This window comes from Chiloscyllium plagiosum, unplaced genomic scaffold (assembly GCF_037043375.1).
Source record: "Chiloscyllium plagiosum isolate Xiang-an unplaced genomic scaffold, Cpla_swu_hap1 HiC_scaffold_68, whole genome shotgun sequence".
In the NCBI taxonomy this organism is placed as follows: Eukaryota; Metazoa; Chordata; class Chondrichthyes; order Orectolobiformes; family Hemiscylliidae; genus Chiloscyllium; species Chiloscyllium plagiosum.
The window spans coordinates 337,530-346,198 of record NW_028270207.1 but is presented as its reverse complement, the minus strand read 5'-3'; the positions used below and the strand labels follow the sequence as shown (position 1 = coordinate 346,198).

The window sequence follows — 8,669 nt, the reverse complement described above, 5'->3', positions numbered from 1 at the left end:
CAACGGGCTGAGCTCAAACACAAGACGCATGCTGAGCCGTCACTTTCGCGATATTGGATCAACAATACGGCTTTTACAATAAGTTTATGTAATGAACTTTCAATGTACGGAACATTTGAGAGCATTTCACACCATACTCGCCTGGTTATTACCAGATGCTTTAACTGACAAAGCCACATACGGTGTTCTTCAAATCCATATGTGCATTTAATTAACTATTTGATCACAGTAACTCAGACTTCCTTGCAGTAGTAAAGCTGCTCGATGAGAATATATATCAACCTGTGCTTATGCAGGAAAGAACAGTTCACAGCTGGTCTTCCTTCAGTGGAAATGCACCGAAAGAGGAAATCTCTTCTTGCTTTGCTTTCAAACTATTGCCTTCCCCTCTGTAATCTGACAGGATAAAAAGGATGCGTTCATCCTCTCGGGGCCGATAACACGCGTGAATATGCACAGAGGGAATCTCATACCAAAAGATCAGGGTAATTGTGGTGAATTTACCAGGAGTGGTGTGTGAGTCGGTGTTAACAGTGGGTAGTAAGGGCTAACCCATTAGCACTGACATTGCGCCTTGCATCAACAGCATCAAACTCAATTCTTGCCTCACGTCTCCCAGTCATCATTGACTTTCAGTTTATCCGACTCCCCCTTCGAAACTTCTCACTTTTTCCCGAATACTTCCGTGTTTCTACTTCGAAATTGCAGCCGTTTGAAACGAATTTCTGGAGTATGCACGTCAATCTTTGGGATCAGCTGCACTGCCCATCCATAATTACTCCAGAGCTTGCGATAGTAAGTTACTTTACAGAATCGTGGAAGTACTCAGCACAGAGATGCATCCATGATGTCGGTCGGGAGGGAGTTCCGAGAATTATAACAAACGACGTTGAAGGAACAGTGATATAGTTTCAGCTGAGAAAGGCGAGATTCTTAGAGGCGATTTGCGGTGACAGGTGTCTCGTGTATCTGCCGCAATGATCCTTCCAGTTGGATGCAATCAATTATCCTTCTCGTTGGATTGATTCTGGCAGATCCGCGTCTGTGCGCTGTGTGGAAGCAGGAAATAGTTTTCATTCAGATAAACCAAAAGAAGAGAAATAAATCTTTATTTCCTGAATGCGAATTGGATCCAGGTCTGTGCGATTCAAACTCAGACTCTGAAGCAGGGACTCCACTGATGCTGACAATAACCCTTGAACTAACCTGTCCAAACCTTTGTGTCTATTTTCTTTCTCCCCACATTTTGAAGCACCAGTCCTTGCCGTGAGTGGTGAAGGAGCTATCTACACCCTCGCAGAAAAACATTTGGGGCCAGAGACCCGTATATCTGTCCCGCAGCAGGTATTGCTTTGCTCCGAACAGACGGGGTTTGCTGTGTGGGACTGAAACTGTGTTCGATCACACACAGACGCAGTGTATCAGCTGCCAGCAGATGTGGAGAAGTTTGGGGCGGATTCAGACCCATTCTGGGAAATAGACTGGATCAGGAATTCAGGGGAGCTTAGTGTCACAGACAGAAGGCTGGAGAATTGGGTTGGGAACAGAAGATGGGACTGAGTTCCTGGATCAACCAGCTCTCTGTTCTGTGGGCGTTTGAATTCCCCGTTCGACTAGATCACATCTCAGCCACGCGAAAACCTCACTATCCTGCCCCACCCCACCCCTGTTACTGACAATAAACTGTTCATTACGTAAACCCACGTGCACGCAACAGCATCATTTTTCGAGTGAATTGGGAAAAGTTTAGGGAGAGTACCGTTCGGTTTCATTCAGAGCATTCTAAATCAGTTACTTTTGTTTCAGCACTATTTGACATGGAGCAGTCACTCTCAATCCCCCGAGCTTGTGGCCGTTCGCATTCCACGGCTCTGGATATTTTGGTTGGTGCATGGTTGGAATGGAACCTCACGTTTTGAAAGGGACATTGTTTATCGTATATTCGGCTGAACTGATAAACGTGTCTCTGGCACCTCTGGTACAGTGGAAACAATTTTCACTCAGAAACCAACACATGATCAAAAACAGTGGTAACAATGTGTCAACAAAATCTCCAACAGCGAGCGAATGCGCTCTTGTGTGGGATTGCAACATTGCAAATTGAATGGAGAGTTGTGAAAATATTAACAGATAAAAGTGCCCCTACATGAAACTGCATCTGCCAAGACTTCTCCACTCACTCATACTATCGATACCTGTTTGCAAAATTCCACATCCTTATCACAATATTCTCACCCACCTATTGCGTATCGCAGCATTTCACTCTGCCACTTCCTCCAAGTCATTCGGTCAGATAAAACATTAAATCCGATGACTAACCAGTTTGGATTTCACTAAATATATCTTTCCAACTTGAAAACTGCTCATTAATCTTGATTCGGTGATTTCTGTTAAATAGACAATGGACAGACAATGCTGCTTTATGACCCAACACCGAGAACTCCTATCTTGTGCAACAGACTTTTATATAGCCCCTTATTGATTGCTTGCTAAAATTCAAATGAACTTTACTGAGCATCGGCCTGCACCAAGTCTGCAGGTCATGCTACCAAAGAAATCTGTCAGATTGTCATTGTATGTTTTTCCTTTCAAAAATGATGTTGACTCAGTGTGACTGTAATCTTCTCTTCTAAACTTTCTGCTGTTCTTAATTTGCAATGGTGGTTCACATTTTCGAAATGACAACAAAGACATTCGAGCAGATGGAAGCAATTTAACCCATCAAGTCAGCGACAAGTTTCAATGAGATCACGGCTGATTTGGTTAATCCTCAAATCCCCTGTCGGCCTCATCTCTGTGGCCCTCGTTTCCCGAAGTGACCAAATGTCTATCTTTCTCAGCCTTGCATGTATGCAGCCTTGACAACCCTCTGTTGCAAACAACTTCACAGATTTGCTACCCTCTGAAAGAGAAAATATCCTCCACACCTAAGTCTTACATAATTGGCCCCTTCCACTGTGAGGAGGCCTTCTGGTGCCACATTATCCCAGGTGAATATCAGAGCAGAAAAAACCCTCAAGGTGGGTCTGCACTGTCCAGTGCCAGCTCTGAGAGTTTTCAGCATTGTCTTTTTTTGACTTTTGAATGAACAAACAGACTTTAATCTTCGTCAAAAACACTTCATTGACTGTAATTTCGCTGGCAGTGTGGTGCGCTAGAAAGTCGAGTGCTTGATCACAAATATATCACTCTCAAAATGTTATCTCTGTTTCTCTTTCCACAAGTACAGCTAGATCCGTCGGTTTTCTGCAGTATTCTGTGAATTTACTGTGTATAAGTGCTGCATTTTATTAAATTCCTTCAATCACAGTCCTCTGGACACTGAGCCTGTTCAGTGACAATACTTTCTCCTGCTCGTCAATGTGCCAATCCCAACCGCTCCCTCCCGCATCAAGATAAACAGCTGCAGAACAAAACCTCTCCATCTCCATTAATGATGACCGACTTGACCCTGACATTTTTTACAAACCCACCGACTCCCACAGCTACCTGGATTACACCTCTTCCCACCCTACCTCTTGCAAAAATGCCATCCCGTATTCCCAATTCCTCCGCCTCGGCCGGATCTGCTCCCAGGAGGGCCAGTTCCACCACAGAACACACCAGATGGCCTCCTTCTTTAGAGACCGCAATTTCCCTTCCCACGTGGTTAAAGATGCCCTCCAACGCATCTCGTCCACATCCCGCACCTCCACCCTTAGACCCCACCCCTCCAACCGTAACAAGGACAGAACGCCCCTGGTGCTCACCTTTCACATTACCAACCTTCACATAAACCAAATCATCCGCCGACATTTCTCCCACCTCCAAACAGACCCCACCACCAGGGATATATTTCCCTCCCCACCCCGTTCCGCCGTCCGCAAAGACCGTTCCCTCCATGACTACCTGGTCAGGTCCACGCCCCCATACAACCCACCCTCTCATCCTGGCACTTTCCCCTGCCACCGCAGGAACTGTAAAACCTGCGCCCACACCTCCTCCCTCACCTCTATCCAAGGCCCTAAAGGAGGCTTCCACATGCATCAAAGTTTTACTTGCACATCCACTAATATCATTTATTGTATGCGTTGCTCCCGATGTGGTCTCCTCTACATTTGGGAGACTGAGCGCCTCATAGCAGAGCGCTTTATGGAACATCTCTGGGACACCCGCACCAATCAACCACACCGCCCCGTGGCCCAACATTTCAACTCCCCCTCCCACTCTGCCGAGGACATGGAGGTCCCGGGCCTCCTTCACCGCTGCTCCCTCACCACCAGACGCCTGGAGGAAGAACGCCTCATCTTCCGCCTTGGAACACTTCAACCCCAGGGCATCAATGTGGACTTCAACAGTTTCCTCATTTCCCCTTCCCTCACCTCACTCTAGTTCTAAACTTCCAGCTCCGCACTGTCGCCATGACTTGTCTGGACTTGTCCTACCTGCCTATCTCCTTTTCCACCTATCCACTCCACCCTCTCCTCCCTGACCTATCACCTTCATCCCCTCCCCCACTTACCCATTGTACTCTATGCCACTTTCTCCCCACACCCACCCTCCTCTAGCTTATCTCTCTGCACTTCAGGCTCACTGCCTTTATTCCTGATGAAAGACTTTTGCCCGAAACGTCGATTTCGAAGTTCCTTGGAAGCTGCCTGAACTGCTGTGCTCTTCCTGCACCACTAATCCAGAATCTGTTTCCAGCATCTGCAGTCATTGTTTTTACCATCTTCAGTTAACTGTCTTGGTTGCAAAGAAAACCTCAGGAATCTCTCCAAATGCCAGGACATCTCGACCCTGGACATGGTGCAAAGCAGAGGAGTGTTAAAGAGATTTTAGGAAAATATTTTCAATTGACAGGTGGAAAAAATTTTAAAGAGGCAAACCATTTAACCCAGTTTCCAACATTGTGTATCTTCAGAAACTCTGTGAGAAGAGAAATCCAAGGAGAATGGAGAAGGGTGAACTGCCCAAATGAGCAGAGACAGTCAAGGCAGCTTCCCCTTCTTTAAGAGGACAGACCATTAACTTTGATGTTCTCGGGACATGAACTGATCTAAGACATTGAAATAATTCTCGTTCCTCTACATGTCAAATACATACATCATCTTGAATCCGGGACAATGAAAAAACTCGGGACCACACAAGGGACTAGGAGGCTCGAAGGGAGATGGTCCCAGTTGGAGGAGAGTTGGTGCTCAGTGACATGGGTGTGTCTGTCGTGGATGGGATAAGACTGTTCCCATGCCTCCACAATGAATGTTCCAGACTTTATTTTGGAAAAATAAAACTGGTAAGAGGACACTTCTCGGTCTGGGAAGGACAGACTGAAGTCTGTCACAGCCTGCTTTAGATGTTCGGGCAAGGTTTTAGGTTGGACGTTTCAGCGTATTCGACTATTAAATGAAAGGCTGGTGGTTCAAGATCTCCAAAGGCGACAGCGATCGTTGTTGTTAAAGCATCTGTTTTCTCTGCTGCAGTGTTTCTTGTTTCTAATGGGGGCAGGAAAATGTTCCTCAAAAGGAAAATTTCCGTGTGAAGAAACGCAAAGAACTTTCTGCAATGGTTTAAAGGTTAATGTAATGAACTGTTGCCTCTGGGAATCAGAAACAAAATCAGAAACTGCTGACAAAACTATCTGGTTTGGCAGTACCTGTGGGAGATTATTGAGTTCTGATGAAATTGTAAAATATTGTCCACGATTCTCTCTGCATGGATGCTGCCAGACCTGCTGAGTTTTGTCGTGGAAAAAGTATAGAGAATCACCAGGAGACGTAGAGAGTTCTTCATGAAGTCGGTCTGTTATTTGCAAACGAAAAACCGTGACACCGAGAAAGCAGATTCTCGAATGCTCTCGAACTTCATTGTCCATGGTTTTTTATAATTTTTTGCCATGCTTTGCTTGCTTATCAGCATGTCTAAATATATTAATCAAAGTACCTCACACTCGCTACACAATAAAAGTGTGATCTTAGTTCCCATCATCTCTTTAATTGTTCATTCTACTTAACGTTATTCTCATGTGATGGTTTGATATTTAATGTCAAACTTTCGCAACAATGGTCTTTCATTCCAGACCCTACTTCATAATTTCCCAATGCCATAATTAGTTATTTATCGTCAATAATCTGAATCAGGCTGACTCTATTAAATATTATTTAGATATTTAATGCAATGTCCCAAATATTTATGTTCCCAATCGAGTCATAATGATACTTAACAGGAAGCCTAACTTTATTAACTGTAATCTAATCTCACCGTCGAGACCTTTCAGCGTCAACCTTTCTTTGCTATTTGGTGTAAGAGAATCCCACTATTCTTATCTCATCCTGCATTCTACAGACCCCTTGCAACAGATCGCCAGTGGGGTTCATGCTTTTAGCCTTCCCTTGCTTTCATGCTATAAACCTTCCCTTACTTTCACGCTGTTCATTTTCCATAACAACATTTTGTCATTCTGACCAATGGCAGTCATTCCTGGCACTGGATATACTGACGTTGAAGGGTCAGCGATCAGAGAGGACTGTCCCTGTAGTTCTGCTACCGACTCTCCACCTCCCGCTCTGTTAATAACCTCTCAGTCTCCTGGAAAATGCATTGTTCCCAATTTTGCCGGAGTCCAGACCTTTAACCTTGGCTGAGCAATGATCTGAGAAATATCATTCCCAAACGTCTCATGTCCGAGGTAATAACAATGAATAACGATGTCTATGTATCCTCCTCGAATCTGTGAAAATCATTGTTGCGGACTGTAGGAACATTTATTGACCGAAATTGAGGAGGTTTTGAACCAGATCAAACACCTATGAGTTAAAAAGATGGTCTCAGTCCCTTTTTCTTTTCTCCTGAAGGCAAATGTACGGCAATGCAATTCAATTGGTGAAACTTCCAGGCTTGAACCGAAACATAATTTACTTCGCACTATCGTTGTAACACAAACCAAAAAACAAAGTGTGGACTAACCCAACTCTATTGGAAAACTGAACGAAATGAAACATCATTTAACTACGAAACAGCCAATGTTCGAATATCATAACATTGCATAAACCACACAAATCTGGCCTTCCTGCTACCGGAATGATATTGTGAAACTTGAACGGATGAGGAAAAGTTATAATGTGATGTTTGTAATTCTTAAGCTTCCAAATGGTTTTGAGGTGCGAATGTATTTTAACCTTGAAGAAATTTGACGCATTTGAACCTCCTTCCTGTCCACGATAGAAGCTGTTGAATCTGTTCCGAATTTCTAGCGTCTTCTGTAATTATTTAAGGTTTCTGACGATAGCAATCTCTCACTTTTCCAACAAAACAAAACGAACCTTATGTTGCGAACAATATTCAAATAAGCAATGGGCAGCAGAGAGGAAAGCTTTCGAGCAACGGTGCCCGGATTGTCACGGCAATTAACAGGAACCATCGCCATGAAAACCCGAAAGCAACCTGACAAATCCATTTCGCCACAGAATGCAACGTTGGTGCTCAAGACCTTTCCTTGCAAAACCACAGGAAAAGCCACAACACTGCGATGGCCGGGAATCGAACCCAGATCAACTGCTTGGAAGGCAGCTATGCTCACCACTACACCACCACCGCTCTAGCAGCTCAATTGTCCCTTTTCCCAAACACACACAACAAGGCCATGATAGTCACCAACTGAACTGGGGCTGAAAGCAAAACAAGAAATTGCTTGTAAAACGTCAACAGGTCTGAAAACACCAGATCAGAAGCCTTCAGCTCTTAAGAACAATCACTGGATCCAAAAGGTTCACTCCCCACAAAAACTGACGGACCTGCTGAGTTTCCCAGCAATTTTTGAGCTGTCTCTCAGATCTGCAACATCTGCAGTTCTTTGTCAGATAGAAAACAAACGTTGACCCATTGAAGGGGATATTTGATCAGGTGATAGTCCTTTTCATCCACAGATAAAGATGGGATGGAGCATAGGATCATAAAATTCTTACAGTGTAGAAACAGGCTATTCGGCTCATCAAGCATCCCACCAAGTCTCACCCTCTACGCTATTCCTGTAACCCCGCATTTCTCATGGCTAACCATATAACCAACACTCACCTGGACACTACTGACTATTGAGCGTTGCAACTCCAGCCTAACCTGCGCATCTTTGGACTGTGCGACGAAACTGGAGCACCCGGAGGAAACTCACGCAGACACAGGGAGAATGTGCAAACTCCACCCAGACAGTCTTCAATCAGACAGGGATCTGGGTAATTGGAGAAGTTTCAAGAGGGAGTGCAGACTGGTTTGTGAATGATGGGCCGAAAGCCTGATCTCAGTGCTGTAAAGCCTCTACAGTAACGTGATTCCCTACATCCAGCATTCAACACAGTTTGCATTTTGTTTTAATCCGTCCTGTCATTGACATTATTTTGAGTGAAATGTATAGAGAGAGGTTGTTTGTGCATTCACACAGATCTGCGTTTTGATGGATCAGGAGCAACATACAAAACAACAACTGGCGGAGGGAGAATTGAATTCCCCTTCCGAATCTGCCGAGGACATGCAGGACCTGGAACTTCTCTATCACCACTCACTCACCACCCGCCGCCTTTTGGAAGAACGCCTGATCTTCCTCCTCAGGAACCTCCAACCCCAGGGCATCAATGTGGCCTTTACCATTTGCCTGATTTCCTCCTCCGACCACCTTATCCCAGTTCCATCCTGCCAGC

The 8,669-nt window shown here is 44.8% G+C and overlaps 1 non-coding gene across 1 annotated transcript; it reads right to left on the bottom strand.

Moving 5' to 3' along the window:
* Window positions 1–7,503: 7,503 nt before the first annotated feature.
* On the bottom strand, window positions 7,504–7,575 carry trnag-ucc (transfer RNA glycine (anticodon UCC)). Its single transcript has one exon. It is a non-coding gene; the product is annotated as a tRNA-Gly (tRNA).
* Between the last annotated feature and the right edge of the window lie 1,094 nt (window positions 7,576–8,669).